The following is a 9427-nucleotide window of genomic DNA, read 5'->3' as shown; positions in this document are numbered from 1 at the left end:
AGGGAGAAGCAGGCTCCATGCACCGGGAGCCCGATGTGGGATTCGATCCCGGGTCTCCAGGATCGCGCCCCGGGCCAAAGGCAGGCGCCAAACCGCTGCGCCACCCAGGGATCCCCATATTCTGACTTTAAAGAGTGTATGTATATATATTCTGGATACTATCCCTTAGCATATATATGACTTACTAATATTTTTTCCTATTCTGTGAGTTATCTTTTCATTTTCTTGATGGTATCCTTTGAAGCACAAAATAATTTAATTGATGAATTCTATTTTTTCTTTTCTATTTTTATTCTTTCTTTTCCTTCCTTCCTTCCTCCCTTCTCCTTCTGTGTTTGTCCTGTTAGTGTCATATCTAAGAAATGTTTGCCTACCCCAAAGTTATGAGGATCTACTCCTATGTTTTCTTCTAGGATAAAAAAAAAATTAGCTCTTACATTTAGGTTTATACCCATTTGCAGTTAACTTATGTGTATGGTGTAAGAAAGTGTAGCAACTTATTCCTTTTGCATGTGGCTGTCTAGTTGTCCCAGGACCATTTGTTAAAAAGAAATGTGTTATTTTCCTTTGCCGGGAGTAGAAGAGATCATACACATTTGATGAGCTCAAAGGAGAAGCTGGCAGTCTGTTCAATGGAAATCTAGGTCAAGACTTAAGAATAGTGAACATAATATAATGAAGAAGCATAGTTAATGAATTATTAAATGATTTATATTTTATTTTCTTTAACTATTGATGAATGTTTACTTTGTATCAATGAATTATGTAGCAGGTACTCTGGGTCCCTCAGTTACAACTCTTCCCAACTTCCTTCAAGCATTCAGCAGGTTGGAAGGCTCTGAGAGATAATGTTTCCAAGTCATTGAGGTTCTACCAATCAGACGCATATGCATGAGACTTTGGTTCAGAAATAAACCAAGGTGAAGAGCTACAGGGCAGATTGTGGCAGAAAACAGTATCATTCTGGAACCCAGAGCTGAAAGTATTGATGCCTGGCTTTTATTTTTATTTATTTTTTTTTAGGCAGAGAGATTGAGTGTGCACGCACATGAGTAGTGGGAGGGGGCCGAAGGAGAGAGTGACAGAGAGACAGAGAGAGAGAGAGAGAGAGAGAGAGAGAGAGAACCTTAAGCAAGCTGCTCGCACACCATGGAGCCCAATACTGGGGCTCAATCTCATGACCCTGAGATCATGACCTGAGTGGAAATAAAGAGTTGGTCACTTAGCTGGTGGAGCAACCTAGGTACCCCTCTTTTTCTTTTTCTTTTTCTTTTTTTCTTTTTTTTTTTTTAAACTGCTTCCAGATTTGGTGGCTTTCTGGCTCTGATCTGGGAGCTGGCGGGTGGAGAGGCAGCTTCTATGTCCTCCAGCTTCTTACTGGTGAGAGAGGCAGCAGTTCTCTTGGTAGTCTACTTTTGTGGTGTGTTTCTAAGTGTCCTTGAAGTTGGGTTTACACTTTCCTGTGAACCTCTGAGTAACTTACAAATTCATTTCTGCTAAACTAGCTAGAGAAGCTTCTGTGGCCTGCGCTTAAGACTGATTATAATAGAGTAACTGGTAACAGGAAAGACTGGCAGGAAAGACGCTCAAGGAAATGGAAATCCGAGATGAGCCTGCTGGCTTGGGCAGATTTGAGAATACACAGATACCAGTTACCATTAGCAGATGGAGCACTGCTATCCTTGCCATTCTATTGTAGGACTTAAATGGTCACCTGCGGTCATCTGGAATGGAGACCCCACTGAAAACAAGATTTGGGCAGATCCAGTGTCTGCTTTGATAATCCAGCATGGAAGGGATAAGAAATAAGTGTTAGGTGGGCTGTCTTCTGCTAATTGGCTTTAATAATTTAACTAACTCAGTGATTCAACATCTCAATTTAAGACATGCAGTTTCTGTTACTGCCCGTGTTTGTTTGAATTTCTCCAGAAGCAAAGTCAAATGTGAGTAGTTTCCTTGAGATGAGATGCCAAGCATCACAGTAAAAAGGTGAGTTGGGAAAGGGACAGTAGCTAATGAGTGATGCATTATCAAGCAAGCTATCAATAGAGGTGACTCTGGGTGGCATTCTGAAATGTGCCCCAGCTTTCTCATTGGGATGAGGAAGGTCTTGTCAAACATGAGTGGATACAGGATGCTTCCAAAGTGATGCAGTCATTCCTTGGCACTGCCAGCCTTCCTTGTGTGTGGGCAGAATGGGATGCATCAGTCCCAGGATGTCTCAGGCATACAATCACTGATGATAGCTTGTGGAAACTGGGGTGCCATGCAGGAAATGGCAGGTGCTGAGGGGTGTCTATGTAGCATCAGTGGAATCTGGTACATTTAAATGAACTTATAATAAAGTTGTAGATCAGGCCCGGAAACAGTGTACAATTGGACACAGAGACTGATTCCATGGGTTTCTGGCTTATAATGCAGTTGAATTTGTAGCTTTGCTCAGTTTCTTAGGTGACTGGTTATTAATGGCTGAGATCCAGAGACTTTGAATGATGACATTTGATGAGACTCAAGTGAGTCGTATTATCCCGGTTCTCCCAACCTCACTGAACTGTCATTGCCAGGAGAAGTAAACCCTCTGTAGTCTAACAAGGCCTTGCCAGACGACCAGACAGTGCTGACCTGAAGTAGTCTCTTTGGGGATGTTCACTCTTCCACCATAATTGACCTGTAATGAGAGTTAGATCCCAACATGCCTCAGGGCCTAATTACACAATCACATCTGGGAGCAGAAGTCTAATGTACTAAAAGATTTATAAGATTTAAAAATTTATAGTAGCACAGCCCAGACAAGTATGTGTAGGATGGATTCCAAGGGTGCTAATATGATTTCTGGTCCTGCTGAATTTATCTCTATGTATCAGCTTACCAAAGATTCTGCATCTAATGAGCTGTCATGTGTACCGGGAAGGGGTTTGTTTGCTTGACTATTGACTGTAAGTTGGAAACCTTGATGCATTGAGGAATATATGCTCAGAGGAACACTAGCATTTTCCAAAAAAACCAAAACAAAACAAAAACAAACAAACAAAAAACCCTGTAATGCCCATCTTCCATAGACCAGAGGAGGAGATGAGAGTTGCTGCCCTTGAAATGGGCTCCTGAATACAACAGGGATGATGAGGTTCTATGGGGCTGAAATCAAATAGCAACACACATAACTGACAGCAAGGCAGGTCTCATTGCTGTAACAGGCTGCAGGGATGTGGGTGGCGAGGGGAAGTATTAGCATTCTTTGAACCACAGAGATCTCAGGTGGTGAAATCAGTGGGCAGCCCACTAAAGTCATACTTCATACTTGATTTGACTTGGGGCATCATGAGGGAAAGTCATGACCTTCTCAGACTTCGCTTAGTTCACTGACCAAAGTTCCTTGAATAAATGGGGAGTCAGGGGACCCTTGAAGAAGAATCATCTGGTAAGAAGACAAGTACAAATTGAAAATCTTTCTCCTCCTTTTTGAAAGGGATCTGCAGCCATTTACTGGAAGCAAGAGAAAAAAAAAATACCCAGGAATTTCTGGAATGGTTGGATTCTGGCTCAGAGTCACAGGACTCAGGATATCACTGTGGTCTGCTGGTCAGAACAGGGCTGCTTATGTAGGTCACGAGGTAAAGGGAGGTTTCACCTGAATCCCACCATGTCACAACATGTCTTCCACCTATTTATTTCCTGAATGTAGAGGTGGAATGGGCACACTCAGCTGTCAGCTCTGTGGAGGGGAGCCTAGGACTTAATGAAGGGTCCAGGACAACTCACTGATGTGTCCACTCCTCACCAACATTATAGGCCAAAGGAAATAGCCAGTCATTGGCAGGAGGGGTGCAGACATCAAATCTTGAAAGATTCAAAATAGTGAAAAGGGCTTTGTCCACATAGAAGACACATGATTCTTGGAAAGTAGTAGTAAAGTACCAGAAGCCTAATCCCACTCCAGGGAAAGCCATGTGATCATCTTATCAGAATAAATCAGCATGGCTCCCAGTTTGATATGAAGTTATTATCCTGAAAATTATCACCCTCCCCTTGTATTCTAGTAAATAAGAAACAATAAAAGCAGTTTTCTTTATTCTAGGTAGCTTAAGGACTTGGTTCTCTCATGATCTCACAGAATATCATGTTAATCTGCTACATGAACAGCATCGTGGTGATAACTAGGCTATATGGTACTAGTGATTGGGTTCTGAGCAAAGCCATACTCTCCTTTGGAACATAATCATTCTCTTTTAAGGAAAGCTCTTGGTTTGCTTTTGGGCCCTGGTAGAGACTGACCTCTGCATATCAGTAGACTATTTAACCTGAACTTTCCCATCATGGACTGGGTATTGTCTGAACTATAAAGCCACAACTTTGAGTATATGACCATAACTTTGAGTATTTGGCTAGCACTCCCTCATCACTTGGAGGTGGCATGGGATCTTACAGGGGTGAATAAACTGAAGAACATGTGGCTCACAGTATCAGTGTGGGTCCTCTTGAGGTCCCGTCTTATTCTCAGCCCACTGCTAAGCCTCCGGGGGGATTCCTGATGGCCAGTCTGATCAAGGGGGAGAAGTTTTGAGCTGGGTTTACAGAATGGTGCCACAGATATGCTTGCATGGGTGTGAACTGGACTATTGTGGCTTTGTATTCATATTCAAGTATGGCCTTGGAGGACAGAGGGAGGAGAATTTCGTTCATGAGAAAGAATTGTGAATGATACACATTGTCTGCTTTCCTGGGGGGAAAGGTGGCCTGAAATCAGAATGTATGTTATTTCATGGGCTATGGTTTACTTTTGGCTGGATGGACAGAGGTTTTGAAAGAAAGAGCCTAGAGGAAAAAAATGACAAAAAGATCTAGGGAAGAGAATGTGGGTAAGCCTCTCAAAATGGTGTGTGAGGATGTGAGAATGTTTGCAGCCCGTGTAGTTTTTCACTAAGGGGTGCTCACTCTGAAGGAGTCTTCTTACAACCAAGTAGACAATTGATGTGCCCTGTTAATACCAATCAGCCTCTTTCCCCCACCATCCCACTGGTGTTTTGGTGGAGCAATGGTGGGCAAAGTGAACCAAGTGGCCATGGTGGTAGAATGAGAAAGATGGATCTTATTCCTTAAGTGAGGCTGACATCTTCTACTAAAGCTGAAAGACCAACAACCCAGTATCAGAGACCAACTGGAAGCCCTATCCTTGGAGTGGAGGAAGACCAGCCAGCTACTTGGAGGCAGTTAGATTATATTTGAACTTTTCCACTGTGGAGGGGTCAGTGATTCATGCTTACTGAAATAGACATTAACCCTGGGTATGATGCTTCTGTGACATCAAGAGGGAACTTACTAAATGCCTTATTCACGGTAGTGGTGTCCCACAGAACATTTCCTCCGACCAAGGAAATTATTGTACAGCCTCCTTCCTCCTGCCAAGCTCAGTGGATTCACTGGTATTCAAAAGGTGCTTCATCACCCATATAATGGGGACCTTTTAGTGTGATGAAATAAGCTATTAGAGACCTAATTATAGTATCAGCTGGGAGTCAGCACCTCGAGAGGTTGGAATGGTGTCCTGCAGGGTGCAGTATATATTTTTAATCAGTGATCAATAGATGGTGGTGTTTTTTGACACCAAAAAAATGACCATCTGCGAACCAAAAGATAGACATGGAAGTGGAGCTGTCATAGCTACCCAGACATTTGTACATATTTTGCTTCCCATTCCCACAACTTCAGTCTCCGGTGGAGGTGGTTGTTTTCCACGCCAGGGACACAGAGATGGTCCCAATGAACTGGAAGTTGAGACACCACCCAACTCACATATCACTGGGTGAGCCCGCCAGAGCAAGGATAAGCATACTGGCTGGGCTGGTGGATCCTGATCATCAGGGGCGATATAGCTTTGCTATCACACAATACAGGGAAGGCAAGCATTTCTGGAACTCCAGGATTGACAGTGTGCCTCTTAGTAGAGCAAGTCCACTGATCAAAGTTAATTTTTTAAAACAACTTAACCTCATGAGGTGAACCTTTTGAGATGGAAAGTCCAGGTCATGCAGCAGATGGAGAAGTCTTGGCAGCAGCCATGCTTTTGAGCAAGTGGAACCTGCATTGTGTAGGGGAAGGAAGATAAGGAATACAGTAAGGTTGCTGCCTGCATGAGAACCATAGACATTATTTACAGGTCTGTCCTCCCCTTACCTCCTTAGATGTGCTTGTAGCATTATAACTAAGTGACCCCATTGTGCAAAAGCATCCCAGAACTAGAAGACACTGTGTGGATACAAGCCCAGAAATCTGAAGGAGGGTTTTGAAATTTCATAGACTTTGAAAATGAGGTATTTTAGCCCATTTAACTTACATTTCAATAACTGGGAGTCTCTACCTAATATCAAAGTTTTAAGCAGCAGAAATTGCTCTATGGCTTAGACCAGGAGGGCTCTTTGGGTCATCAGAAAGTAATTTGGTTTATAAGAGTCCAAAATCCAAAGAGATGGTCTATGTGTTGAGTGAATTTCTAATGGTAGGAGAACAAGATGACACCCCTTGCTTTGACTTTGGAGTAGGTATTCTAAAAGGCTCCCAAATTCTGGAACATCAGAAGCTGAGCTGCCAGGTGCTCTATTTTTATTGTATTTATCTTCACTTCCCTGTCATGCAGATGTTGAAACAAGGCTTCTGGGAACTTTCCATTTCCTGCCCTTAGGGTCCTAATCATCATATTGTTCTTGCAGGGAACAAGTGTGGTGTCTAGTAGGCTGGGCTCATAGGTTGCCATCGGCCCCTGAGGTCTGGTTAGGGCATGAAACAGGAGTTGTACATGATTCACTGTTGGATCGTACCACCTACTCATCCTCTGATCATTACTGTGGTCGTCCCCGGTTCCTCTTCCCTTCAGGGCAATCGTGACACCCTCTCAGTTGCCAAGCACCCCCCTCCTTTAAAATCCTGGTGCTTCCTGCATCAATGTCTTCCTCAGGCCCTGAAGAAGGAGACCTTTGAGAATGTGAGTCCATGTGGGTAAGTGGAATGAATGCAGCCCCTTCCGTAAATGCAACCATAGTATATAGTCAGTTTGGTCTATTGAGGATGTTCCATACTATTTGGTTGAGCGCTCTCAAAAATCCACCGCCACAAATATCTTTCAGATTCTGGTACAAAGCACATTTCGATATCCCTTTTTAGACACTCTGTCTCTGGGACTTGAATCCTGAAGGACAGGTTGTCCTTCTAGAAGGTTGCTGGAGCTGAGGATCCCTGGCTCCTAAACCCAGTTATCCAATTCCATAAGCTATGCTGTATCCTCTGTACACATTCTTTTCTAAGGAATCTCCAGTCCCAGGGCATTGGATACTTCAGGAAAGAGCAGCTGGGGGTGCTGCCTGGAGGGGCCACCGAACTCTGGCCAATGGCAGGTGTCCAGTGCTTTGCCATTGTGGAAGCACCCAGGAGACAGAGGAGCTTGGGGGCAAAACACCTGAATGTATGGTTTTCAAATCCAGAAACTTTTCGAAGTATGATATCTTTCATATAATGCCCCCATAGTAGCTTTTTAAGAAATGCACGACTACCCTTTCCTTTCCATTTGTATTACTCACAGTGTCCAGACAGTCCTCTGGGGACAGTCACTTAGTGGAGGAGACAGGCACTGAAACTCAAACACTTAAATTTTCGGGCTGCTGACACACATTCCGTCAAAGAGGCCAGGATGGGTAGGCTGTGTTTATTTGCATAGGGCCAGGGGTGCCACCACCTTAGAGAAAAGATGGATACTAAAATACAGAGTTGAGGGGAACAGAAATAGGCTACCTTTCAAAGAAAGTCCTTGTGTAGGAAATTGGAGGTGTTTGACCACGCGGTGGCTGAGTGTCCTACCAGCCTTTACATACTTTATTATTAGAACAGTAAGGCACATTTATAATTTGGACAGAGAAAAAAAATAAGCCATAATCCCATTATTGTAGTGTCTTAAAAAATTCCTTATGTGTTCTTTGTTCCCACGGATAGATATATTCTTTTTTTTTTTTTTTTTTGTATTTGCATAACGCCCTTCTGCTTTTCCTCTACTCAACGGGAGAGGTGGATGTTCCTTCAGGTTGTTATTTGATGGTGATCATTATTTTAAACCGAAAGCTCATAAAAGATTTTAGCTTCGCTGGATTCCTACTAATAACTTGGGTACAGTTCGATGGCAGAGAGTTCCTGAAACATATTACAAATGAACCTCAGATTCATACTGGAACGTGACTTTGTTGTATTGGGTGTAGCAGAAGGCAAATAGAAGGATGGAACGCATAAGGAATATTAAACGTGTGTCATAAGCGGGCTCATTGTTCAGGAGATACTGGGGAATCTCAGAGGGCGCCTTAGGGTTAGACGACGAGCGCACAAGTGGCACGGGCACCATGCCCGGGACCCAGGAGCGCGATAAATGGGGATGGCGAGCCAGCAGCTGGCAAGGCCGGGGAAGAGTGTGGGAGTGGGAGACTGGATGACACCAGCTAGAGGGGCCGGAAGATGAGGATGGTCATGCCCCCCGGGCTGGAAGCTGTCACCCCTGGACGGGCCCAGGGCCCACTGGCAGCACCGCGGCTGCTCGTGGCAAGCTGCAGGTGCACCAGGTGGCGGCCTCTCTGGGGATCGAGTCCCCGCGTTTCTCCAGAAAAACAGAAAAAAACGAGCCTGCGTTACTGGCTCTAGGCCCCCGGTCCCCCCGCGCCCCGGCCCTGCTGGCCCTGCTCACCCTCAGCGGGCCGGCTGGCGTGGGAGACAGGGCTCGGCCAGGGGGTGTCGGGCGCCCCTAGCTGCCGGCTGGTTACCCACCTGGCCTCTCCCCGGGCTGCGGGCTGGCACTGTGTGTTACACGCATTTAATAAACTGTGTGCTTCTAGCACTTTCATTTGGTGCGTGGACCTTTTCATTTCCGACGGTTAGGAGGGCCTGCCTGGTGGTGCAGGTGAGGGCGACCCCTGAACCAAAGGGATCATTTCCCACGGGACAGGTCGTCAGAAGGTGTCCTACCCTGGAGACGACTGTCTTTGCCTTAAACTTTCACGGTTTTCCCAGCAAAGCTCAGACATTTGAGTTTACTTTCCTTGTAGGGCCATAGATTGGAACTAAAAAATGTAATAAATCCTTATGCAATGCCACAAAGGCGCAATATTTAAAACACTATATACCTTACTTATTTTTTAAGTGTGGACTAAAAAAATCCCCGAATGGGTTTAAGAGCAAGGGGTGTGCTTGGCACACTTGCACATCTGTTTTTCATTTGAATACATGGATGCTTAAAATTTCTCTCTTCTTTTTTTTTTTTTTTGAGAGACAGCGAGAGTGAGCAGGGGTGGCGGAAAGGCAGAGGGAGAGCGAGAGAATCTTAAGCAAACTCCTTGCTCAGCACAGAGCCTGATGCAAGGTTCGATCTCATGACCCTGAGACCATGACCTGAAATTAAGTC

This window comes from Canis lupus, chromosome 10, assembly GCF_011100685.1.
Source record: "Canis lupus familiaris isolate Mischka breed German Shepherd chromosome 10, alternate assembly UU_Cfam_GSD_1.0, whole genome shotgun sequence".
NCBI lineage: Eukaryota > Metazoa > Chordata > Mammalia > Carnivora > Canidae > Canis > Canis lupus.
The sequence above is the reverse complement of the archived record's forward strand: the minus strand, read 5'-3'. Positions refer to the sequence as shown.